The 26437-nt window shown below is 47.7% G+C and overlaps 1 pseudogene across 1 annotated transcript in view; it reads left to right on the top strand.

The window, feature by feature from the left end:
* LOC708350 (uncharacterized) overlaps positions 1 to 3791 on the top strand; it is a 33790-nt pseudogene extending 29999 nt beyond the window's left edge. The window contains exons 2-3 of the transcript XR_013401834.1: positions 2253 to 2444; positions 3170 to 3791. The product of XR_013401834.1 is annotated as an uncharacterized LOC708350 (transcript). The remainder of the gene's footprint in view (positions 1 to 2252; positions 2445 to 3169) is intronic.
* Positions 3792 to 26437: the final 22646 nt, after the last annotated feature.

Raw genomic sequence — 26437 nt, 5'->3', positions numbered from 1 at the left:
TTTAACCTAATCATTAAAGATTTCGTTACATTTCAATCACTATATTTTTTATTCCTATACATTTCCTTTTGTTCTTTTCGAATCTTCCCTGTCTTTTGTCTTCCCTTGGTGGCAGCTTGCTGTTTTCTCTTTTTTTAAATTTTCCATTGTGTCTTTAATTCTATTTCACAATCTTTATTTTGATAATATTGTTGCCTGAAGCTCTTAGGAATTTAATCCCACTGTTTGTTATATCTTTGAACTTGCTCAGAGTTTATTTTTCTCCCTTGGATTGGCACTTTTGGATTGTGAGCTCATCTTCATTGCAGTTTTTCTGTAGGAATTATTTGTGTACATCCACAGAGATTTTGTGCTTTCTCCTGCCAGGTGCTCCAGGGTTAATTTTATCTAAATTGCTCAGATTGGGGGCTCCATGCCACTCAGATAGTATAAATTCACACCCCAAATACACCTGAGGACAGCCACTACATACAAATTCTCAAAGGCAACCATTTTCTCCTACTCAGAATCAGGCCAAGGTTGACAGGCTTTCTGTTATTTCCCTGTGCCAATGGCTGGATTGTTCTTCTGGTCCACCTTTTCACTGGAAGTGTAATTCTTCATGGGCAGGGGACAACTCTTGTATAGGAATCTCAGTTCTAATTTCCAGCCTCTTATGGGCTCAAAGATTCATTTCCTATTTCTGCATGGCCATTAAAATCCAAAAATTCATTAGTTAAAAAGACTAATGTATAGTAATCTCAGTTCTAATTTCCAGCCTCTTATGGGCTCAAAGATTCATTTCCTATTTCTGCATGGCCATTAAAATCCAAAAATTTATTAGTTAAAAAGACATACAAGGTAACCTCAACTCCCACCTTTGCCATCCCATGCCTTCCCCCAGCATAGCCCTAGTATCAGTTATCTTATATTTCTGGCTTCTGTTCCCTCTTTGGTTTGGGCCTCTACAAGGGATTTCCCTTATCTTTTCATGAGCAATGTTTATTATACTTGCTGTATTTTAGCCAACATCCCTAGACATTTTATATCAAGATGATTCTCAGGGTATCTGGTTCATCAGACTGCTGAAAACTGAGGTTTAAAATAAACATTTACAATAAACTATTTCATACATTATAAATCCAACACTAATATCCAGCTTAACTCATCCCTAGTTTATTCATGAAAATGTGTGACTTCTGGTATTGCAAGGAACATTTCTCATCCCATTCCCTGGCTCCTGTGCCCTAGTCTTGCCACTGAGCTTCTCTATAGTTTTAATTCCTGAAAAAGGGATGGGTATATGGGAGAAATAATCTCTTTATGCCTGTCAGTGGTCATCTGAGATGGCAAAAATAATAATGAGGAAATAGAACAACTAGTGAGGTAGCAGTTTCTCAAATCTTTCACACTGCTAGAATTTGCCCTTTGGAGCATTTTCAAAACACCAGAGAGGTTAGTGCCTGTGGAAGCACTCACTGTCTTCTAGCAAAAGTTCTTTCCAATACCTTGGTCAAAACAATCATTTGTAAATCAGCCAATATTTTTACAGCTCAAAGAACATTTTCATGCCACTTATCTTATGAAAGTTGAGTGTCCACCTCTTACAAATGAAAAAAAGAAAAATGAGACTGAGGAGATTAAGCAAGTTGCTTGCCCTGCTCAATGTTATGCAGTCAGCAGAACTAGAACTTTACTATTTTTAGCAGAAAACACTGTTCATAAATTCTTACAAGGGTAGGTGCCAGAATTTGCTCTCCTGCTGCTACACTGTCCCAGACACTACCTATAGGAGCTTAAGCAACATTAAAAGTTAAATTAAACAGCTCTTAAAATGGTAGTTGTGCAATTTCTGAGTGATGCTAGCCAAGGGTAGATTCCCCAGAGCTTGGAAGTAAAACCAGAAGAGAGCAATGAGATGTCCAGGCATCGGAAAGTGGGTCCTAGAAGGTGCGGCCTGGAGAAACTGGAGCAACGTGCTGGAGTCCAGCACTGTCTGTGGCTGGCTCCTGTGTCAAAGGCTGCTAGGGGTGCAGCAAGACGTGTCTTGCTGCTGCCAGGGACATGCAGAGCCCGTGTGACTCACCCTGCCTTTCATCTGCATTTGTTCTCTTGGCAAGAGTGATTTTCATTGTACCATAAACTCAGTGTTACCAAACCCACTTGGAGTGATGCACTGACTGAAATTGCCCCTCAAGGAGGAAGGGCTAACACCGCCTTGCAAACGGAGGCTTTGCTATGTGAGTCTTGGCTTCCTGGCTTTCCCCATGAAGAACTTCCTGTCAGCCCACAGACAGGAAGCGAGCCGCAGGAAAGCGCTGGCTGCCAGCCTCCTCGTTCCACACTGGACCAGGGGCAGGGGTTCCTCTCAGAGACCAACCAGAGCAAAGCGGCTCGCAGGGCAAGGCCTGAGGGAGGAGCAGAAGCCCAGAAGCAGAAGTCAGACCACGGACGGGCAGGGACAGGTGAGCTGGGGATAGAACCACAGATCTTCAGCCTGAGGGGCAGGAACCGCGTGGGCCTGATCCAGGAGGGTCCATAGAACCGGCACTGTGGTTGCTGCCTGGTTTTCCTTGGAGGTTAGGGCACGATGCAAGAGCAGTGAGTCTGAGTATAACACGTTAGGAATGGGCAGGCAGCCCCGAGATTGTAGCATGGAGTGGCCAGAACACGCCTGTGCAGCCCTTCTCCAGGGCGGGGCAGTACACAGCCTGCTCTCCACTGAACGGGACTCCTCCTTATTCCTTTGTACACTAATTCACCTGTCTTCCCACCCTCCATGGGGTAAGTGCTGGGGGTGCTATGCTACCCGGAGTGGGGCACGGTGCTGGGTGCTGGGGGCAGGTGTGAGCTGGGCTCTGTCCTGGGGCCTAAGCTAGGATGAGCCACTGTCCCATTTGAGAGTCTCCAGCCCCATCATGTTCAATCCCAGCTCAGCGGATTTTCACACCCAAATCACCGCCTCCTGCCCCCAAATCTGGAACTACCAATAAAAAAAAAAAAAAGAAAGAAAGAAAGAAAGAAAACGGTCTGTGAGATGGACATGGCACTGAGGAGGGGGAAGTAAATGAGGAACCACGCAGGGGACCAGGCAGGCACCAGGCCCACCTGGCATCGCCACCCAGGGACCGCTTTAACCACTCGAGCCTCCAGCGTGGGGGGAGCGTTCATTCTCTGAGGTCATCATGAGGCTCAAAGGGAAGTGACCATACAGCGCTCTCAAGGGTGTACATTTCTAAAGTCATCTCAAGAGAAAGCCAGGCAGAAGGTGAGAGGAAGAAAAAGGCGGTGCCGGCAGCGAGGGATGTGGATGCCCCGAGCGGCACCAACAGCGGCGCGGACAAGAAGCGCTTTGAAGTGAAAAAGTGGAATGCAATAGCCCTCTGGGCCTGGGATATTGTGGTTGATAACTGTGCCATCTGCAGGAACCACATTATGGATCTTTGCATAGAATGTCAAGCTAACCAGGCATCCGCTACTTCAGAAGAATGTACGGTCGCATGGGGAGTCTGTAATCAAGCTTTTCATTCCACTGCATCTCTCGCTGGCTCAAAACAGGACAGGTGTGTCCATTGGACAACAGAGAGTGGGAATTCCAACAGTATGGCACTAGGAAAAGACTTCTTCCATCAAGCTTAATTGTTTTGTTATTCATTTAATGACTTTCCCTGCTGTTACCTAATGACAGATTAGATGGATCCGTGTTTCTTCTGCTTTGTTTTTTCAGTTTGCTGTTCTGTAGCCATATTGTATTGTGTCAAATAAAGTCCAGTTGGAGTCTAAAAAAAAAAAGAAAAAGAAAAAAAGAAAAAGGTGGTGCCCACGCCTGCCGATGGACCCAGGGAAACGTGTACCTTCTGTGGTATCCCAGGGACCCCGAGTTCCATGTTCCCCAGCAAGGCCTGGGTGACACCTCTATTTGGGCCATGGTGGGACCACTCCCGCAGCCCCCGGGACAGGACCGGACGCCCCAGCAGGGAGCCCCCACCCCACCCACGTCCTACCACCTCCTCCCGGCTTCCCAGCGCCCTCCCCGGCATCTGGTGGCCTGCGGAGCCTCCCACTCCAAGGAGGTCTCCTCCACGGACTCCAGGCAGAGGAGGACGTTGTCCTGCGCGCATTGCTCCCTTCAACGTCCCTCGCCGGGGAGGCTGCGCCACATTCTTGGCAGGCGGGGCCTGTCTCATCCTGCTTTGCTGTACATGTGGACCCCATTTGCAGGGGGCACCGCACTGGGGTGGGGGAGATCCAGAGGGGTGGCTGTGGGACTGGCCTTAAACACTTCCACCTGAGAATGTGGAGGGAACACCCCCCAACGCGATGAAAGGGACCAGAGAGCAGGACGCTGCGCACCAGGAAAAGAGGAGCAGAGAAGCCCCCGGTGTGAGGGCGCAGGAGGGGGTCCTGCGGAGGCCGTCAGCCCCCCTGCTGAGACTCGAGACCCCCAGCAGGAGGCAGGTGGGGGACAGCGGGGACAGAAGAGTAGTGGGGTACAGGGCCAGCCCACTGCACGTTCTTGCCACTCAGGGCTGGCAGATGCCAGGCTACCCCAAGAAGGCCGACCCCCAGGCTCTCATCGCGGGTGCTGCCTCAGCATCCATGGCAGCCCATCGCTACAGCATTGGTGGGGACATCCGCAGGCTCTGCGGGCCTGGAGCCCTGCCTTGCAGCTGGCCAGGCACCCCCACAAGGCGCCAGAGACCATCCGGTCCAGCCATCACTTCCCACACAAACAAACTGAAATGCAGGTGGGCAGTTAGGCATCAACTAGCTTGGGTTAGTATCCGTGGCCTCCGGCAGCTCCTCCTTTCCCAATCTGAGGGGCTCCTGGGAGGGCTCTGAACAGCCCAGAGTCTTATTGCTTGTATTTGAAAACAAAGGCACAAAGCCTCAGGAAGGGCAAAGCCCTCCCAGCTCTGGCCGTGCCTAGTGCCTGCAATCTGGCCTCACTTCTCCAAGGCCACCAGCTCCTGAATAACCCCTTTTCTCCAGCAGCAAGGACTTCAGGACTCCCAGGCAGATCCACACGGGGCAGACCCAGATGGGGCAGCACGCCCTGCAGATCCAAGCCTCATGCCCTCTCTTCCACACCTGGGTCCCTGAGGCTCCCCCACGGGCTGCTGCATTTCCTATTTCCTCCAAGACAAAGTGGACCCATTCACCTTTTTCCGTCATGTCCCTCTCTCCCTTCTCCTCCCTGGTTCCACTAAAAGTGTGAGCTTCCAATGCTTCCTGGGTTTGAAAAGTTTCAAATCCTATCAGGACAGACAGTTCATTTTGGTGTTTGGGCTCTTATCAAGGTTAAAAACCAAAAAATGGATTGACCCATCACTAGATAAAATTAGACAAACAGGTGACGTCATGGGGAGTTCCTCACTCACACATGCGCCATGGTCTGTCTCCTGGTCTTTGCCATTCACACGTTTTAGATGAGCATTTATTTACTATGGCCATAATCTGTGTTGGGCACCATGGGCCCAGAGATACCTGAGGCACCGACCCTGTCTCCAAACACAGGCAAACACAGACACCGTGAGAAAGAATTGCAGCTTTCATGGCAGAGCACATGGCATGCCTGTGTGGGGGTAGGCAGGGGCCTCTGAGCCAGGACAGGGTAGAGGGGACAGTGGAGGGTCAGGAACACCTTCCAGAGGGGCTCACAGGGAACGATAGGGAGGGAATGACGGGAATGACCAGGGAAGAAACGGAAAGGAACAAGGCCAACTCCAAAGGGCAGAGCCCCTGGACACAGCGGGGCACAGGAGGCAGACAGGCAGAGCCAGGGATGGGGGAATCCCACGGGGAAGTGAGGCGGGCACGGGTTCAAGCACAGCCATGGTAGAACGTGCTATGCATTGTTTCAAGGTCCTCTCAGTGGCTGTGTAAGGAATGGACAGACTCAGAGTGAGAGGGTGACCCAGAGACTCAAGAAAAGCGGCAACAGGAGAACAACCTGTGGCACTTAAGATGCCCAGAGCCGTCCTGCCTGCTTCGCAAACATGAGCCCATGAAATGCTTGTCACCACACAGTGGGGTGAGCACTGACATTGCCCCGATTTACAGAAAAGCCATCTGAGACACAGAGGAGTCGGCCTGCCGAGGTCTGGGAGTGACCCCGAAAATAGAGCAGGGCCTGAAACTAGGCGTGGTGAGGGGGTAGGAAAAGGAATTTGGTCCAGAAACATAGGGTTCGGTGCCCAACCAGGAGCAGGAATCTGGGAGAGGTCTGGGGTGACCCCCAGGTCCCTGGCTGGGGTAACTGGAGGCGCTCAGGGCTGCAGGGAGGAGAGTCTATTTAAAGGGGAATGGAGGGGGCCCACTGGGGGCAGGACAATTTGGGAACATTAGTGGGATGTTGGGGGAAGATTAGATGTATAAGTCATGGACACCCAGGTCGGTCCCAAAGGGCAAATGTGTGGGGTGAGGAGAGAGCTAAGAAACCACAGGAGACCCCACGTCACTGAGTCCTCCTGCCTGGTGGCCTTGGGACAACCTGCCCTAGAATTCCTGATTCCCAGTTGAGGGGAGAGAGGTCCGGGGAGAGGCAGAGCTCTTAGAGCCGGGAGGACATTCTTGCTTCAAGGCTCAAGTAGGGGGATGAGAAGGAGGACCCTTGGCGGAGAAAGTTCATGCAGTGAGGAGCGCCCAGAGTGGCTTATGCGGGAAAGAGGAAGTTCAAGAGCACCATGAAAGGGTAGAATTTCAGAGAGGAAGAGAACCTCTTAGCACTTCCAATAGGTGATTTTCTCTTATAAAAAAAAAAAAAAGAAAGAAAGAAAAAGAAAAGAAAAAGGAAAGAAAGAAAAAGTTTAAGAAGCAAGAAACTTTACAAAGGGAAAAAGTAATGTTCAACCTCTGGGCAAATTCTAGCGGAAAAAGGGAGAGAGAGAGGTGGGTGGGAGGCTAACACAATTTATGGGCCCTCAGAGCTGCGCCAGCTTGAGAAGGTGGCGGAGCCTCTTGGCCCGGGGCCTGCTGCTGACTTGAGCTTTGAAAAACAACTTCCTGTCAATAAATGTGAACAAAAGTTTGGACCCATCTTCAAAGTGATGAGTTATGCTGAAAGTATGTTCCTGCGAACGGGGGAATGGATTGTTCCTAGCGCTTTGGCATTCAGGAAAGTTTATAAATAACCACTCAGCTCTGCCTGGGTTATGCCCGCCATGGGAGTGCACAGTGCCAGCAAGCAGAGGGAGACGTGGGGAGCGGGGCCATGTGTGCGGGGGCCGTGCTCCCTGGTAGGGCTGGCGCAAAGTGCCTGGAGAAGCGCGAGTCACGTCTTGGCGTGGGAGTAGGGGGCTTCCCCAAGCCTCTGTTCAGGGCTGGGCAACAGGGGACCCTCTGGACCAGCTCTTCCATTTGCATTTTGGAGGGAAAAAAGGAAGGAATGGATTCTACATGTGGTTTCCATCGGCCCAGAAAAGTAAAAACATGTGCCAGTGTTTCTAGCAGACATGGTCCTTGTTATTTTAATGAGAAAGACCATAATTAGGGACAACAGTGAAAAAGAAGCCATGGGTCCCCTTTGTGCCCTCCCCTCACCCGCTGGGGAGCAGTCGCCCCGATGCACGGTCTTCCCACCCTTTAACCTGCTCCACCAGCACGGGGGGAAGGGAGAAAGCTGGGGACAGGCACGTCCTCCAACCCCAACAGTTCCTTTCTCAGTGCTGAAGGTGCCGCCCAAGCAGTTCATTTGTCAGCGTTTAAACATCATTACAATGTTAACAGCCTCTCCGATGCCAGAGCGTTGGCTTTGCACGCCTATAAATTAGAGTACATCAAACCGGAGTTTATTGAGTCTTGGCCAATCAGAAGTAAAACTTCCATAACTTTTTACAATTCTCTGCATTCTTCCAATTATATTAAAATATTTATTTGCACCCTGCATGATATATATAAACGTTTTATTAAGAACTTTTGAAACCCGGTTCTTTAAACAGAAGAAAGATCCACTCCACGCTGGCAGAGGCCCGGCCAGGATGTGCTGTGTCCAGTTGATTTCATGGAGGGAAACAACTCTGATTGGATTTGCAAGGGATTAGCAAGAAGGAGCAGCAGAGCACGAAGCCGCCTCCAAATTCATGGCTGCTCCTCCCTTAGCAAATCCCCTGCATTTGGTCGTGACACCAATGAGGAGCAGGTCCCTGTTTTGTCTCTGCCTGGGCTGGCCTGTCTGGAACTGTCTTCCAGGGTCACAGTGCATGTCCTGCCTCTGGGCAGCTGCCTGAAACAGGCCCCCACAACAGCAGGGAAGATGCACAGAGATGTTCCGTGATGACTGAGTGAAGAAGCAGGCAGTCGGGGTGAGCTGGGTTAAAACCCAAAGGCCCTTCGCCGGGCGCGGTGGCTCACGCCTGTAATCCCAGCACTTTGGGAGGCCGAGGCGGGCGGATCACAAGGTCAGGAGATCGAGACCACGGTGAAACCCCGTCTCTACTAAAAATACAAAAAATTAGCCGGGCGCGGTTGTGGGCGCCTGTAGTCCCAGCTACTCGGGAGGCTGAGGCAGGAGAATGGCGTGAACCCGGGAGGCGGAGCTTGCAGTGAGCCGAGATCGCGCCACTGCACTCCAGCCTGGGCGACAGAGCGAGACTCCGTCTCAAAAAAAAAAAAAAAAAAAAAAAAAAACCCAAAGGCCCTTCTGCCTGCCGTTTCCTGGCTCTGTGCTGTGGGGCCTGGACTCCCCCACTCTGAATCTCAGTTTCCTGCCTCTAAAGTGGGCGTCACAGTGACAGCCGCCACCATTCCTCCACTACCACAAGAATCACAGGTGGTGATCTGCCCCATATTCCCAAAACATCTCCGTGCGGCCACGTCCTCCTTTGAGCCTCGTCTCATCCCATCATTACCTCCTCCTGAAGGTCCTTCTGCTGCGGACACATCAGGTGCATGGGGACATCTGTAACACGTGGCCAACCAGGAGGACACTGAGGCCTACCTGAGGCCCTATCTGTGGGTGTGATCAGAATGCCACCAAGAACAGTTCTTGTGCTTACAGGGTTCTAAGTCCTGACCATCTCGGGAAATCCTCGACACTGCCCTACGAGGTAGGGACTCTCGCTGCAGATGAGGGAGGTATGTCTCGGTGGGGTAAAGGGTTTGGTCGAGGCGGTACAGGTCGCCCTCAGGCTGGCTGGCACGTAGCACTCCACAGCCAGAGCAAAGAGCATCACAATGAACTACTCAGGAGCAGAAGGTCAAGCTGAGGCCCCAGGAAGAGGAGTGTGGCCACAAGCAGGATTACCTGCCTGGCCAAGAAGGGACAACCGAGCAGAATTTGAAATAAGCAGCAGGGAAGAGATTCCGGTTTCTGTGGGGCCCTCATCAGAAACTCCATAGGGCCCCTCACCAGAAACCCCCTGCCTGCAGAGACCACCTGCAGATGGGGGCCTCGACTGCCTGGAGTTGCCCCTGGAATGGAAGCACAAAGCTCATTTCCGTTACCACATCACCAACTGCAGGGCTGGACCTCAACATGCCTACTGGTGCTGGCACAAAAGGAGCTGACTTCTTGTTCTTGCAACTATCCCAGGCAGGGGTTCCTGCTCAGCCGATGGTGCCTCTCCTAGAAGTAATTCAGGCACCAGCCGCCTTCCATCCTATGCCTCCGTCACAGCCCTTGGGCCTCGCTGTGACATGCACCCCCAGCACTCAGAAAAGAAGGAGACTGGGAGCACAGCTCAGTGGCTGCAGGCGTCACTTTCTGCTGCTCTCTTGTCTACACTTTCTGTGTTCTGTTGGACAATCCAGTCATCAGGCCATGCCCACCTGCCATGTTGGATGGGAAATGTAGTCTAGCTGTGTGTCCAGAGAAGGGAGAAATGATTTTGGTAAACAACCAACCATCTCCACTGCAGGTGATGCAGGCAAACCCCAAAACGGGGGCTCAGCCTGGGTTGGTTCTTGGCTTCATTCAGGAAGGAATTCAAGAGCAAGCCAACAGTGAAAGAAAGCAAGTTTATAGAGCATCGTGAACAGCAAGATGGCTGCTTCACTGGCAGAGCAGGGCTATCCCACAGGCAGAGGGGACCAGAGTAGCACTTGTGGGTTGCTGGCTGGCTCTATTTGTACCCACTCTTAATTATATGCCAAATAAGGGGTGGGTTATTCACACACTTTCTGGAAGAGGGTAGACTTTATCCAGTCTGTCACGGATGGGCATTTGGGTTGGTTCCAGCTCTTTGCTATTGTGAATAGTGCTGCAATAAACATACGTGTGCATGTGTCTTTATAGCAGCATGATTTATAATCCTTTGGGTATATACCCAGTAATGGGATGGCTGGGTCAAATGGTATTTCTGGTTCTAGATCCTTGAGGAATCGCCCCACTGTCTTCCATAATGGTCGAACTAATTTACACTTGAGACTAGTGGGAAGAATTTTAACTGAGGTAGGAGACGTGCCTGAGAGACCAAGGAGAGGAGAAGGGATGCGAAGGCTAAGAATGGAGCCACAGAATTGGCGAAATTGGAGCTAAGCCTAGAATGACAAGTAGCAAGTTTCAGTTGCAGAAGGAAAGGGTCATAAGAACAGGATTTCCAAGGAGAAGCCGAGGCATGTGAAAAGGCACAAAGGTGTAAACACATGGCACCTGCCAGGAAATGGCAACCAGGCCAAAAAACTCAGGGTTCAGTTTTACCAAGAAGGTTAACATCACCCAGAAAAGCCCAAACAATTAGGAGTCTTCGAATGGAACTGATTTCTAGGCCGACTGCTACTTAGCAAGGCTGCTATTACTGGGTTATAGTCGATACAGCCTTTCGGTGCCTGCTCTCCCTCCTCACTGAACATCTCATCCGTTCATCATGTCAGAGGCACTGCTGGGTGTAGGTTCAGAACACTGACACTAGGGCCCGAAGGTGTGAATTCAAACCCAATTCCCCCTTACCAACTGTGTGTCACTGAGCAGGTTTCTTACCCTCTCTGTGCTTCAGTGTCCTCATCTATAAAATAGGGGGAATAGTAGTGCTCACCTGATAAACTGGCTGAAAGGATGGAATGGGATAACTTAGGTGCGAGTTAGCAAAGTGCCAGGCATGTGAAGAACATTCTAGAAGCATCAGGATTACCTAATGCTAATTAGCCAAGATTGCGAATCACGTTTTGGGCTAGGACTTGAGGAGATTCAGGCCATTCCAGGAGAGCAAGACACAGACCCTGCCTCCAGGGCTTGCCCCACTGACAGGGAAAACCATGCTCAGAGGGTTACACCACAGAGTGTGGCCAGGAGGGAGGGAGGCTCTGGCTGCTGGGGGAGGAGGAGCACATGAGATGGACACTTGGTTTTAAGTTGTGAAGGTTTAAGAGGTTTGGGGAATCAGAGCCCTACAATCACAACTCAAATTTGAAAATGAAACAAAGGGCCAGGCGCTGTGGCTCATGCCTGTAATCCCAGCACTTTGGGAGGTCGAGGTGGGTGGATCACCTGAGGTCAGGAGTTCAAGACCAGCCTGGCTAACATGGTGAAACCTCATCTCTACTAAAAATACAAAAATTAGCTAGGCGTGGTGGTGTGTGCCTGTAATCCCAGCTACTCAGGAGGCTGAGGTTGGAGAATAACTTGAACCTGGGAAGCAGACATTGCAGTGAGCCAAGATCACACCACTGCACTCCAGCCTGGGTGACAGAGTGAGACGCCATCTCAAAAAAAACAGAAATGAAACAAAGGAAAAGCAGTAACTGATTCCTTTTCTTTCCCATCAAAGGCTAACACCAAATTTTGAGACACAGGTTTGTTTCCTGGAAGTGCTCAGCTTATTTCTCTGGTCCTTACAGGAGTTTCTCCCACCTCTTGTAAAACATTTGCTTGCATTAAATATTTGCTTCCAATTGTATGTAGACATGCGATTTCTTTATATCTGATATTCTTCTCTTTTTATCTCAGAGGTGACATCAGGTAATGTGTGAAGCTGAGCTTCAGAGTTGGTCTAAACGCAGGATTTTTAAACTTGAGCGGGTCAGTCAGCTGGTGGTGTCACCCAGAGAAAGCCCAGGTCTTCCTCTTAGGCAGGTAGGCACAGTCCTCCGGGTTTACCACACCACGTGCATGCTTCCTCTTTCAAATACTCATCAAAAAACTGGCAGGGGTCCTCTGCATTCACAAGGATGGTGGAAACAGTGCTCTATCCATTGTTGGTAAAAGTGCCAAGTATTACCTTTCTACTATACAGTTCAGCAATTGATTTCAAAGCCTTAAAAATATGCACATCACACTTTACAGTCATTAGGATGGCTACTATCCAAAAAAAAAAAAAAAAAAAAAAGAGAGTAACAAGTGCTGGCGTTGATGGGGAGAAACTGGAGCCCTTGTGCACTGTTGGTGGGAATGTGAAATGGTCCCGCTGCTGTGGAAAACAGTATGGCAGTCCCTCAAAAAATTAAACATACAATTACCAGATGATGCAGCAATTTCGCTTCTGGATATGTATGAAAACAATAGAAAGCAGGGTCTCGAGGAGATATCTATATATCCATGGTCATAATAGCACTATTCACAACAGTCAAAAGGTAGATGGAATAGTATGCAGCCTTAAAAAGGAGAATTCTGACCCATGCTACAACATGGATTAAACTTGAAGAAATTATGCTAAGTGAAGTAAGTCACAGAAAAACAAATACTATATGATTCCACTAATATGAGATATCTAGAAGAGTCAAATTTATAGAGACAAAAATTAGGATGGTGGTTGCCAGAGGCTGTGGGGGAGAGGGAATGGGAAGTTAGTGTTTAATGGGGACAGAATCTCCGCTTTCCAAGATGCAAAGAGATGTGAAACCTTGGTAAAGTGCCAGGCATTTGACACGCATTCTAGAAGCAAGCAAGCTCTCCTCTGTGGAGGAATGGTGGAGTGGTGCAACATGCAACTAAGGATAGTGCAACAATGTGAATGTATTCATAGTTAATGCCACTGACCTGTGCACTTAAAAATGGTTAAGATGGTAATTTTTTTGTTATGTGTATTTTATCACAACTTGAAAAAATGCACATCATTTGACCTAACATTTCTACTACTACTTCTTTTTTTTTTTTTTTTTTGAGACAAGGTCTGGCTTTGTCACCCAGGCCGAAGTGTAGTGGCATGATCTCAGCTCACTGCAACCTTAACCTCCTGGACTCAAGCAATCCTCCCACCTCAGCCTCCCAAGCAGCTAAGACCACAGGCATGCACCACCATGCTCAGCTAATTTTTTCGTATTTTTTGGAGAAATGGGGTTTCGCCATCTTGTCTGGGCTACTCTACTTCTAGTTTATTATTTCACCTGGTTGATTTTCAATTACAGAGTTCTAGCTACAAGCAGGTTCTTATCCATATTATCATTTAAAAATTTTTTTAGCAACCTAAATATTCAATAAGAAAGAGAATTCTGGGCAAGCATTAAAAATGATATGAAAATATTTGTTGATCCAATTTTTGTAAAAAAATAATTATATATAGTCATATATATGAAAAAATCTGAAAAGAGCTACAACAAAATGTTAATTACAGATTATCTGTGAATAATATTTTATTTTTGCTTAAATCTCTATTTGCTGCTTTTTTTCTTATACATATATTACAGTTAAAATTTTACAAGCCAAAACATTACCTTGGAGATGCAATACTCCTTTTCAATTATTATATTGATATTGCTGAAGCACCTTCAATGTATTAGCTGCCATCACACAGATTATCCTATTCCATCATCAAAGAATTAAATAACAAAAAGACTTTTCCCATTTCACCGCTGAAAAGCCTGAGTTCCATCCAGGCTTGGTCTCTAGAGCACGCTTTCATAGCGCCTCCTCATTTCTGTAACACATTAACACACAGTTTTATTGCATGTTTGACGTAAATACAGTGGGTAAAGCAGAAATTGTCATCTCTATTTTTTACAGATGAGAAAACCCAGGTGCACAGAAGTTAAAAATCCCTGCCCCTGCCATCACCAATGCCGCTGCTGGGGCTAGCGGTCCTGCTTCTTGGCTTCATGATATCACCTGTCCATCTCACAAGTGGAAGAAGCAGCAGCAGTTGGAACACTGATGTAGACCACTAGAAGGGGATCAGCACACAGGAAGAAGAGCAGGGCCGGCAGCCTGCCTCTGACACCCCAGGGGTTGGGTAGTGTAGTGCAGGGCCCAGTGACAAACCAGCAGATTCCCTGGGGGCTGAGCCAGCCACTGAGCCCTCTAGAAGCCAACCTTTGCCTCCTTGCCTGGTCCAGTCTGCAAAACAAGCCTCCCCACTCTATGTCCACGTGCTCAAATGGAGCATCTGTGAGGACCTGGGCCAGGCTCAGTGGTCAGGGGCTCCAGCCACACAGAGACGTCCGTCTACCTGCGAATTCGGCAGACGCAGTGAGCGGGCCTGGTGGGTCTCCACCCAGAACTGCTTATTCCAGTCCTCTCCCAGCCCCCCAGGGAGCCCAGGGTCACCCACTCCTACCTCCCCCTCTGGGATGATGCAGCTCCCACCTCCCCCAGGTGCTAGGGCAGGCCCTTCCTCAGGACAAAGCTGAGCTGAGGTAAGGGCTGTTCCTTGTCTCCTTGGTGACCCTGTGGTCCAGCCCAGCCCAGACCCCAAAGCAGGGCCCAGTGTCACCTGCTGGATCTTAGAGGGCTTCCCTGATTGCTCTGTGCTTCCAGGATAGAGGTAGAGCTTGGCAGCGCCCACTGCTATAGGCAAAACGGCCTGTGAACAGGTTAGGAAGAGGCGTCCCTGCTGGACAGCATAAGCCTGCGGGTGGAGGCTCGGCACCCTATCCTCCAGGCAAAGCTGCCAGGTGTGGGAAGCCAGCCTGCCCTCCCTGTGGCAGCCCTGAGAAGCGTCTGCAGACCTAACACCCACATGGCCCCCGACCAAAAGTCAGTATTGGCATGTGGGCTATTGCTTTGGGACTTTTACTCCAGACAGTGGACTATTCTTAGGATGCCAACGGCAGAATTTACTATAAAAGTTTTACCAACATAGGAGCTATTTGGAATCCTCTCACTGAAGAAACACTTCCTGGGTATCCTAAGCGAACCCTAAATAGCACATATGCAGACTGGGGTGCAGTCTGCCTTCTGCCTCCCAAATGCCCAGTGAAGCAGGGCTTGGCATGAGGAATTTGAGTTTTCAAAGCTCTGGGATAGAAAACTTCAGACAGTGGCTGCCTTGGGGTAACCTGGCCAGTCATCCACTCTTCTGTCACCGTTAGGGGACAGCTACATGCCTTGTCTCTACACAAAAGGACCTGGGGCAGGACACCCGCCCCCAGCCCCGACCAAAGGATGGGGACGTCAGTGCCTCTTGATGCCTCTGCCCCTCCAGAATGCACACCTGGCACATGACCTCTGACCCTCACTATGCTTGACCAGGAGAGGCCTCCAATCCCAGGGCTCTGCTGCTACACCCCATTCCCCCCTTAAGGGAAACTCCAAGGGGCTGAGTAGTCATAGTCAGGGGTTATCTTGTAGTGTCCAGTTCCTGGTTACATTTGAAATGCTAATCATTTAAATTAAAGAAAGGATGCTAGTATAGACTACAAATCCCAGATTCAGTGCGGTGCATCGGAAGTGGTGAGTCTTCCATCTTACCATATTCTAGGGCAGGACCTAAATGCAGAGGCTGAGATTGGGAGAGAGAGTTAGGGGATGAGTTCAGGAAGGCTTGAGTCCAGGAGCCTGCAGAAATCCACCCTGGCTCACCCAAATCATTGTCACTCATGGAGACAAGCTAGAAGATGAACCAATAGGCAGGGATATTTTGTCAGTAAATACTTCAGAACAACTGCCATGGGATGCTGCTGAAGAACAGATAAAGGATGGATCTTCAAGGGAGGTGCGTGATCCATTGAAACAGGAAGAGATTCTTGTAGTTTGTTCAGTAGGCCAAGTCCTGGCTGGGCCCCATGTGGGCATGAGAGACCCACGCTCCCAGCTCCACCTGCAGCAGGAAAGCTGGTGCTATAATATGTGGTTTAAAAGTGTAAAATTGTCCCCAAAAGCCTGTCAGTTCTGTCTCCCATGCAGGCTGTAGTGGGTTGAATGGCGGCCTCTAAAATATATGTCTACCCAGAGCCTGTGAATGGGATCTTGTTTGGAAAAAGGGTCTTTGCAGATGCAATTAAGAATCTTGAGATGAGATGTTCCTGGATTAGGGTGGGCTCTAAATCTAATGACTGGAGACTTCATAAAGAAAGAGAAGGAGACAGATGCAGAGAAGGGAAGGTGACGTGAAGACAGATGGGGAGGTTGGAGCAACACATATCTAAGCCTAGGACCACAAGGGTGGACACGCCACCAAGCCTAGGACCACAAGCGTGGACACGCCACCAAGCCTAGGACCACAAGGGTGGACACACCACCAAGCCTAGGACCACAAGGGTGGACACGCCACCAAGCCTAGGACCACAAGTGTGGACACGCCACCAAGCCTAGGACCACAAGGGTGGACACGCCACCAAGCCTAGGACCACAAGGGTGGGCACGCCACCAAGCCTAGGACCACAAGCGTGGGCACGCCACCAAGCCTAGGACCACAAGGGTGGACACGCCACCAAGCCTAGGACCACAAGCGTGGACACGCCACCAAGCCTAGGACCACAAGGGTGGGCATGCCACCAAGCCTAGGACCACAAGGGTGGGCACGCCACCAAGCCTAGGACCACAAGCGTGGGCGCGCCACCAAGCCTAGGACCACAAGTGTGGGCGCGCCACCAAGCCTAGGACCACAAGGGTGGCAGCATCTCCAGAAACCGGATGAGAGGCAAGGAACCAGTTCTCCCCTAGAGGCTGTGGGAAGAGTGTGGCCCTGTGGACACCTTGGCTTTGGACTGGCTGATCACCAGGACTGTGAAGGAACACATTTCCGTTGTTTAAGGCCCCAGGTTGGGGCAGTTTGTTACAGAAGCCCTTAGCACAGACCTAGGAGCGCCCATTCAGTGGGCGATTTCTCTGATTAATCTTGAGAGTCTCTACCTGCCCACCCACTGACTGACTTGCCGATTTCTTTGAACTCTCTTGTGACTGGGCTCCACAAGAGGACAAAAGAGGGAAGAGTCTTTGAAGTGGGTGCGTGACTCGTTGAAGCCAGGAAAAGATGCCTGGGTTTGCTCAGTGGGCCAAGTCTTGGATGGGTCCATGTGGGCATCAGAGGCCCAGGCTCCCAGCCCCACTTGCAGCAGGAAGCTCTGATGGGGGACCAGCGGGTCTTGCAATGGCACCAGGTAACCCTGCACAGCCCAGGAGATGCCACATTGGTGATGGTTCTCGTGGCCAACAGCTACTGCCCAAATGGCCCTCAAATGGAAGCTTCAAGTCTTGGCTCAAACGTCCCCTTGGTCCCCCAGGCAGTACCCCTGCCCCTCATCCACCCTCGCTCTTCCTTTTCTTTTTCCTGTAGCTCTCATTACCATGTTGTATACTATGAGGTTTTCATATTTATTTTATTCTGGATGGAAGCTCCAAGAGATGAGCTTGCTCGGTCTTTTCTCCCTGACATTCCTGGTCCCTGGGACCCTGCCCGACAGGTGGCAGATGCTCTGTGACACACCAGCTTGATGAAATGGGGGATCGAGTTTGCATCCAGGAACCAGTTGGAATGCTATGTATTGTATTCTCTGCTCCCTGACTGGGGGCTTTCTCTGGCCATAGGAACTGCTTAACCCTCTGTAGGGCAGCCCAGAAGTCCCAGGGACTTAAAGCCAGGGCCAATGAAGCATGCAGCCTGCTTTAGAGTCCTTTGGGGGAACAGTAGTTCCTCAGAGGATCCTGGGGCTGAGTCCCAGTGACCACAGCAGGACCCTGCTCACTGACCTCCCCCTCAGCTCTCCTCCCTGCTCTTTCTCCCAGGTCACAAGCCTCACCTGGCATCTCCTCGCAACTAAACCACTTGCATCCAAGTCTTCCTGCCAGAGTCTGTTTTCAGGGAAGCCCGTACTAACACACAGCCATGGGATTCCACTGGCTGCTCCCTCACTCAGCAGCTCAAATGTGCTCTTTGTGGTCGGGGGACTCACACGGGTCCTGAAATGAAGTCTGGGAAGGCTTACTTCCAAAACCACCAGGCGCTTTACGCTCGTTAGTTGTCATCTAGATTCTGAATCTGCAAGGAACCACGCAAAACAGCCATTCAGAACACGTTCCTGGCAGGGGAATTGCTCATTCAAAGGCTCAAGACACAAGCCAGAGGCCAGCGCGCCTCCTTTTCATGTTTGAAAGGATTCACGTGGACAGCTCACGGGGCCCGGGGAATCAGGCTTGTTCTGCGGCTGCTGCATTTGGGCAGAGAGCAGGCGGTCACAGGCAGAGATTTTCACGAACTGATTTCACTCCAAGTGAGAAATGTGTTGTCAAAGCAGGAATGCTGCCGTGGAGTGTCTTGGACCCCATGTGGCAGGGACTGTGCCTGCCAGTGCACAAAGCCTCATGGGCCGGTCATCTGCCCCAGAGCACCCCCAGCAGCTCCCATCTCCCAGAGGCCGCCACACCTCCACCTGGACACCCCACGCTGGCCCTGCCGCCTGACCACTCCAGGGCCGGTCATCCGCCCCAGAGCACCCCTAGCAGCTCCCATCTCCCAGAGGCTGCCACACCTCCACCTGGACACCCCACGCTGGCCCTGCTGCCTGACCACTCCAAGGCTGGGCCTATCAGCCTGCTTGTCTTGGCCAGGAGACCCTCATGGCTTTTCAGTCATTCTGCAAAGCAGCTTCTTGCTGTTGCGGTTTTTTCTGGTTGGAAGAATGTGAATGCCATGCGGCAGATGGAAGCCGGGCTGACAGTGCAGTGGCAGGAAATGAGGAACTTTGCTGAACTGAACAAGAGAACCTGGAGGGTAGACCCAGCAACCACGGAAACCACTTTCCCCCAAGTAGACCAACTTGACCGAAAAATCAGCTACCAACTGCATGTGGCACAGCTGGGCGCCGACACAATGCAGGAAAGCTCAGCCTCACCGAGGCTCAGCTCTAGGACAGGGGCCTGGCTACCACTAGAGGGGTGAGCAGAAAGATTAGGGGGCTTTCCACTAAGTGACATTTTAGAACAGTTTTTCTAAATATAAATGTAACAAATATTTATATTATGGAAAATTTGGAATCTATAAAACTTTTGAATCTATAAAACTTTGAAACACTGAATTTACAAGCTCAGGTCTTGCTATGCCATGTTGTTCTCAGATTCTTTTTAAACCTAGGTTTCACATTGGCTGCCCTCATTCTGTTCTAACATCAGAGAACCTACGGTGTTTCCAGACTATTCTTGAAGACTGACCACTGTGGACATCTTTGTTCAAGAAGCTCCCTTTACATGAATTTTATTCTCCCTCTCAGAAAGGAGTATGGTCTCAAGAGTGAGGGGAGAGCCAGGCCCTGGCCCCGCCCTGGGCTCAACATCATACATAAAAGTGTAACTAGTGGGTCAAAGTAGGATCCCCCCTCAAAATTTAATATTTAAATAACCATTTTTTAATAGAAATAACACATGCTCATCATAGAAAAAGAAATTTTGTATGATGATATTTTGATCAAGTCCGTCTATTTGGGGGAAAGTGGTTTCCGTGGTGGCTGGTTTCTATTCACTGTTTTAAATTTTAAAATAATGTCAATTCAGTTTCCTGCTCCTCACGTAAGGAGCTTAGAAGTCATCCCTTTATCCTAACAAGTGAAAAGCTTAATGAACTGAAAAATCAACAATTATTCTTGGGTCTATCAGAGCAATGAGGTCACAGGGCAAACTGCTGCTTTCCAAACTGGAGATAGAAACCGGTCGCCGGGCGGGTGGGGAGCTAGGGGAGGGATAGCATTAAGAGAAATAACTAATGTAGATGACGGGTTGATGGGAGCAGCAAACCACCATGGCACGTCTATACGTATGTAACAAACCTGCACGTTCTGCACATGTATCCCAGAACTTAAAGTATTAAAAAAAAAAAATGAGCTATGAGAAAGAAAGAAAAAATAAAAAACAGGTGGATACGAAGAATCCCAGCCCACCAGAGCAGACACATCTGCGGCAATCAGGGCCAGGTCGAAATCCTGAACTGTAACTGACAAATTGCCAGAGGCTCATGGTGGGCAAGTTTGAGAGTTACAAACTCCAGGCAGGCCCAATCATAGGGGGCCCTGGCCTCTTTTGTGACTTTTACCTCCAGAAGCTCCACCAGGTTCTCACAATGAAATCAGGGGAGAATCTCCTCATGCTTCTGGCAAGGGGAGAGAAAAAGGAACCAGTTTAAACTACACTGGGGGCATCCTGAGGCCTGCCTTCAGAAGAAACTACGTTACCAGAGCCTAACCTGCTGGGATTTTAGCAGAGCCTAACTACCTAGGAAGGGAAATACCCAGCTCCAACCCCCTCTACACATCGTGTCCTAGCTAGGAGGGGAAAGAAAAATTGAGAAACACTTGTGAAGTTCACAGTCCAGACACATAGTCTTACCAAAGGTCTGAGACCTATTCATAGGACTATAGGATGCTCCCTTCACTTCTCCCGCCATGCCTTACACCACATCACTGAAGGCCTGTCTTCCAGAGTTCCTTTCACCCAGGATGTCATGTTAAGCTACCAAGAAAAAAAAATTACAAGGCACACCAAAAGCCAAAAAAACACAGTTTGGAGAGATAGACCAAGCATCAGAACTAGACTCAGGGCAGGAATGTTGGAATTCTCAGACCAGGAATTTAAAATAACTGTGGTTAATATGCTAAGGAAAAAAAGAAAGGAGACATGAATTACTAACAGCAGACATAAAGGAGGGTACATCACTACAGAGCCCATGGACATTAAAAAGGGTCATAAAGGAATACTATGAACAACTCTATGCCTACAAATTTGATGACTTAGATGAAATGGGCCCGTTTTTTGAAAGACACAATCTACCAAAACTCACACAAGAAGAAATGGACAATATAAATAGGCTTATATCTGTTAAAGAAATTGAAGCAATAATTAATAACCTTCCAAAACAGAAAGCACTAGACTTAAATGGATTTCCTAGTGAATTCTACCAAACATTTAAGAAAGAAATTACACCAATACTCTATAATATCTTTCAGAAGACAGAATCAGAAGGAATACTTTCTAACTCATTGTAATACTACTTAATACTTCCTAACTCATTCTTCCTAACTCATTTCAGCATTAGGCCAGCATTACCCTAATACCAAAACCAAAGACACTGCAAGGAAAGAAACTACAGACCAATATCTCTTATGCATATAGGTGTAAAAATTCTCAACGAATATTAGCAAATTGAGTGCAAGGATGTATAAAAAGAATTGTACACCATGACTAAGTGAGATTTATCCCAGGTTGGCAAGGTTGGTTCAACATTCGAAAATCGATTGATGCAATCCATTACACTAACAAGCTTAAGAAGGAAAATCACCTTCCTTCCTTGATATGATATTGATCAATCAATAGATGTAGAAGAGCATTTGACAAAATCCAACCCCATTCATGATTTAAAAAATAAAATAAAATAAAAACTCTCAGGAAATTAGAAATAGAAAATCCTTCAAGTTGATTTTTTAAATCTACAAAAAAACCCTGCAGCTAAGATCATATTTAATAATGTTATATGTATATATGGAATATGTATAACATACTTAAAACTAGAAGCTTTCCCACTAAAATCAGAAACAAGTCACAGATGCCCTCTCTTACCACTCCTTCACAATGTTGTACTGAAGTCCTAGCTAATGCAATAAAACAAAATTTGGAAATAAAAGGTATACTCATAAGGAAGGAAGAAATTAAATTCTCTTTGTTCATAGACGCCCTTATCTATGTAGAAGGTCCAAAAGAATTGACAGAAAATGTCTAGAACTAATAAGTGATTATATCAAGATTGCAGGGTACAAAGATAATATACAAAGGTAAATCACTTTGCTATATTGCAACAATGAACAAGTGGAATTTAAAATTAAAAACATATCATTTACATTAGCACCCAAAAAATAAAATACTTAAGTATAAATCTCACAAAATATGTATAAGATCTCTATGAGAAAAACTATAGAACTCTGATGAAAGAAATCAAAAAAGCACTGAATACATGGAGAGATACTCCATGTTCATGGATAGAAAAACTCAATACTGTCAAAATGTCAGTTTTTTACAAGTTGATCTTAGGTTCAACACAATCTCAGTCAAAGTCTTAGCAAGTTGTTTTGCAAATATCAACAAACTGATCCTAAAGTTTATATGAAGAGGCAAAATGCCCAGGATAGCCAATGCAATCAATATTGAAGCAGAAGAACACAATTAGAGGACCATCGTTATCAGACTTCAAGATTTACTATGAGTAATCAAAACAGGTTCAAGCCTATAATCCCGAAACTTTGGAAGGCTGAGGCAGGAGGACTGTTTGAGCGTAGGAGTTCAAGACCAGTCAGGGCAACATAGTGAGGCCCCACCTCCACAAAAAATGTTTTAAAAGATTAGCCAGGCCTGGTAACATACAGCTGTAGTCCCAGCTACTCAAGAAGCTGAGGTGGAAGGATCACTTGAGCCTGAGAGATCAAGGCTGCAGTAAGTCATGATCATGCCACTGCACTCCAGCCTGGGCAACAGAGTGTGGCATTAGCAAAAGAATAAACAAATAAATCAATGGAACACAATGGGGAGCCCAGTAATAGACCCACATAAATAGAGACAACTGACCTTGGACAAAGGAGCAAAGGCAAGTCAAGAGAGCAAAGACAGTCTTTTCAACAAAGAGTGCTAGAACAACTGCCATCCACATGCAAAAATTATGTAGACACAGACCTCACACCCTTAACAAAAATTAACTCAAAATGGACCATAGACCCAAATGTAAAACAGAAAACTCCTAGAAGACAACATAAGAGAAAACCTAGGTGACTTTAGGTATGGAAATGACTTTTTACATATAAGACCAATGACATAAATGATGAAAGAAAGTTGATAAGCTGTACTTACGTAAAATTTAAAACTTAAACGATGTAAAAACAAAAACTATCAAAAGAATGAAAAGAATAGCCACAGACTGGGAGAAAATATTTGCAAAATATACATCTGATAAAGGACTATTATCTAAATATACAAAGAACTCTTAAAACTCAACAGGAAAATATGCAACTTAATTAATAAAACAGGCAAAAGTCCTGAGCAAATATCTCACCGAAGAAGATATACAGATAGCAAATAAGGGTATAAAAAGATCTCCCACATCATATGTCATTAGGGAATTGCAAATTAAAACAATGAGTTACCAGTACACACCTATTACCATGGCCAAAATTCAAAACACTGATAACACCAAATGCTGACAAGGATGGGGAGCAACAGGAACTCCCATTCATTGCTGGTGGGAATGAAAAAATGGTATACCTACTAATATGGTTAGGCTTTGTGTCCCCACCCAAATCTCATCTTGAATTATAATCCCCATAATCCCCATAATTCCCATATGTCAAGGGAGAGACCAGGTGGAGGTAATTGGACCATTGGGGTGGTTTCCTCCATGCTGTTCTCATAATAGTGAGTTCTCACAAGATCTGATGGTTTTATAAGTGTTTGGTAGTTCCTCCTGTGTTCATTCTCCTTCCTGCCGCCTTGTGAAGAAGGTGCTTTGCTTCCCCTTTCCTTTCCACCATGATTGTAAGTTTCCTAAGGCCTCCCCAGCCACACTGAACTGTGAGTCAATTAAACCTCTTTCCTTTATAAATTACCCAGTCTCTGACAGTTCTTTATAGCAGTGTGAAAATGGACTAATACAACTGCTTTAGAAGATAGTTTGGCAGCTTTTTACAAAATTAAACACTCTTACCATATGATTCAGCAACTGTGCTCCTTGGTATTTATCCAGATGAGCTGAAAATATGACTAAGGTCCTAATCTGTGGATCACTATAAATCTTACCTTATTTGGAAAAAGGGTTCATGCAGTTGTGATTAAGTTAAGGATCTTGGGATGGGGCTTGGGGCTTAACCTGGATTATACAAGTGGGCTCTATATGCAATCACAAGTATCCTTATAAGAAAGGGGCAGAGAGAGATTTGATACAGAGGAAAAGGTGATGTGACCACAGAGGCAGATCCTGGGTGATGTGACCACAAGTCAAGGAATGCCAGCAGCCAGCAAAAGCTGGAAAAGGCAGGAAACATGCTCCCCTAAAGCCTCTGGAAGGAATATGGCCTTGCAGACTTCTGGCCTGCAGCATGAGAATAAATTTCTGTTGTTTTAAGCCACCACAACCATCTGTTGCTCTAATGCATTACAACCACCACAGAAAATTCATGCACAGTGACTACCCAGATACTCTCCCTCAGTTACCACTCACATTTCAACTACACTGGCTTTACCAGTTATCCATACATCCACCCCTCTAGCCATGCACTAATCTATCTTCTTTGTTATGCAACTCAAAGCAAATTACAGATATTCATACACTTCTAAACACCTCAGCATGCTTTGCATTAATTATAATTCGATAATTGTTTTTTATTTTGATGCATAATCTATATACAATGTACAAATCTTATTTATGTATTTGCTGAGTTTTGACAAATGTGTGAGCCAACCTCCTGTCAAGACACAGAATAGCACTGTCACCCTTTCCGGCCAATCTTCTCTTGCATTCCACAAAGACAATCACTGGTCTGATTTATTTTATCATAAAATGGTTTTGGCTATTCTAGAAGACTATATAACAGGACCATAAGTATGTAACTTGTATGTAAGGCTTCTTTCAATCAGCATAATCATTTGAGGTCCATCTATGTTGTACGTATCAACAGGTCACACCTTGTTCCACAAAGGAGTATCCCATTGCAGGGCTATGCCCCAACCTGCACATCCAGGTAACAACTGATATATGCCTGAGCTGTTTCCAGTTTAGGGAACTGATGTACAAAATGGCTGTGGTCATGTTTGTACATGTTTTTTGTGAACGCATATTTTTCTTTCTTTGGATCAATACCTAGCAGAGGATCATTGGGTCAAATGATAAGAAGCCACCAGAACTTTCCCAAAGTGACTGCACCATGTACTAGCCCACAACAAGGGTGGTTGCACCCTGCATCCCCAGCCTTGCTGGCATTGGGTGTTGTCAGTCTTTTTCATTTTAGTCCTTCTTGTAAATGCATACTGCTGTAGAAATCACCACATTCAGCATTGTATATAGAAGGAAACTTTTCTAGTACTGCTACATATTTTTCTAAGGCATGATTTTAATGGGCCACATGCTGCTAATGGTATGAATGTATTTCATCACACCCCCTTCAACCACTCGATCTTTTCAAAACTAAAGTCACTGCCTCCCACGTTTCAGTCACAGACAATCCTGTCTGTCTCCTGAGTCTGTAATCCAGTGAGGGACACACACAGGTCCACAGGCATCTGTAGGATAACATGATGTATTCAGGCAAACATAGCAGACTTAGGAAGACTTAGAGCAGAAGCCTGACTCTGAGAGATTGGAAGAGGTCTCTAGAACTGACAGCCAAGCTCAGTCCCAAAAGATGACTACGAATTCCTCAGGACAGGCTGAGGATGTGTACGGAGGAGGAAGATGATGGAAGCAGAGAAGGCTCCTGCCAGGTCTAAGGGGTCGGGGGAGGGAGGAGACAGAGGGGCCCAGGAACAGTCCTTCCTGGCTGGCCTGTCCTGTGGGCCTAGGGTCAGAGTGCTTGGAGCCTGAACCCGAGGCTTCACCTTTGGTCAGTTTACCGAGATCCCTCTCCCATCCCTTTACTGGATCTCTCATCTCAGTCTCTTGGCCAAGGCCAGTGTGAATCATCCCTCCCTCAGCCCTAGGCTGGTGGCCCCATCTCTAGTTCCTGTATGCCCAGTTCTTTCCAGCCTCTGGGTGGCCCCTGGTGGCCCCTGGTGGACAGGATGTCAGTTGACTCCAAGCCTCTCATGCTATGGGGCCTGCATGTGGGCACCCCACCTTCCCCAAAGCACTCTGGGGATGCAGTGTTTCCCAGATGAAGGCCCCACTCTGCGGCTCCAGCCTGTCTCAGGGTCTCCCAAGTGCAGGGGAGTCACACTCAGTGCAGCCCTGGAACCAGGGTCAGAATGAAACCCTCCTCCAGGTCAGGGCTCCCCAACCCCTGCACAGCACTCTTCAAAGGAATTGCCTTCCAATCTCCAACCATCCCTTCCCTCAGCCTCTCCATATCTTTTGTAGGCTGGAAATGGGTGGTCCACTGAGGTTATAAACTGGTTTTCTTTCACCTCTGCAGGGCCTCCATGACAGTCTTCGGCTGACTCTGGAAGACGGTGCCCTGGGTAGGAGCCATGTCCTGTTTTCATGTCCTGGTTCATTTGCTTTTGCCCTGAATCTTCTCTCCCTCCCCAGCCTGTGGAGTGTGTATCAAGTTGAGGTGGCGAAACTGCCTCACATTCATCCTGCATTCTTCCAAAACTGTTGTTTATTGTGTTACTATGTTTATAACATTGGGGACAGAAAAATTTAACATTCTAAGACGGCAAAAAGCCTTTTCTCAATATACTATCTCATGT

Source organism: Macaca mulatta, chromosome 12 (genome assembly GCF_049350105.2).
Source record: "Macaca mulatta isolate MMU2019108-1 chromosome 12, T2T-MMU8v2.0, whole genome shotgun sequence".
Lineage (NCBI taxonomy): Eukaryota > Metazoa > Chordata > Mammalia > Primates > Cercopithecidae > Macaca > Macaca mulatta.
Note: the sequence above shows the minus strand (reverse complement) of the source record. Positions and strands in the feature narration are given on the sequence as shown.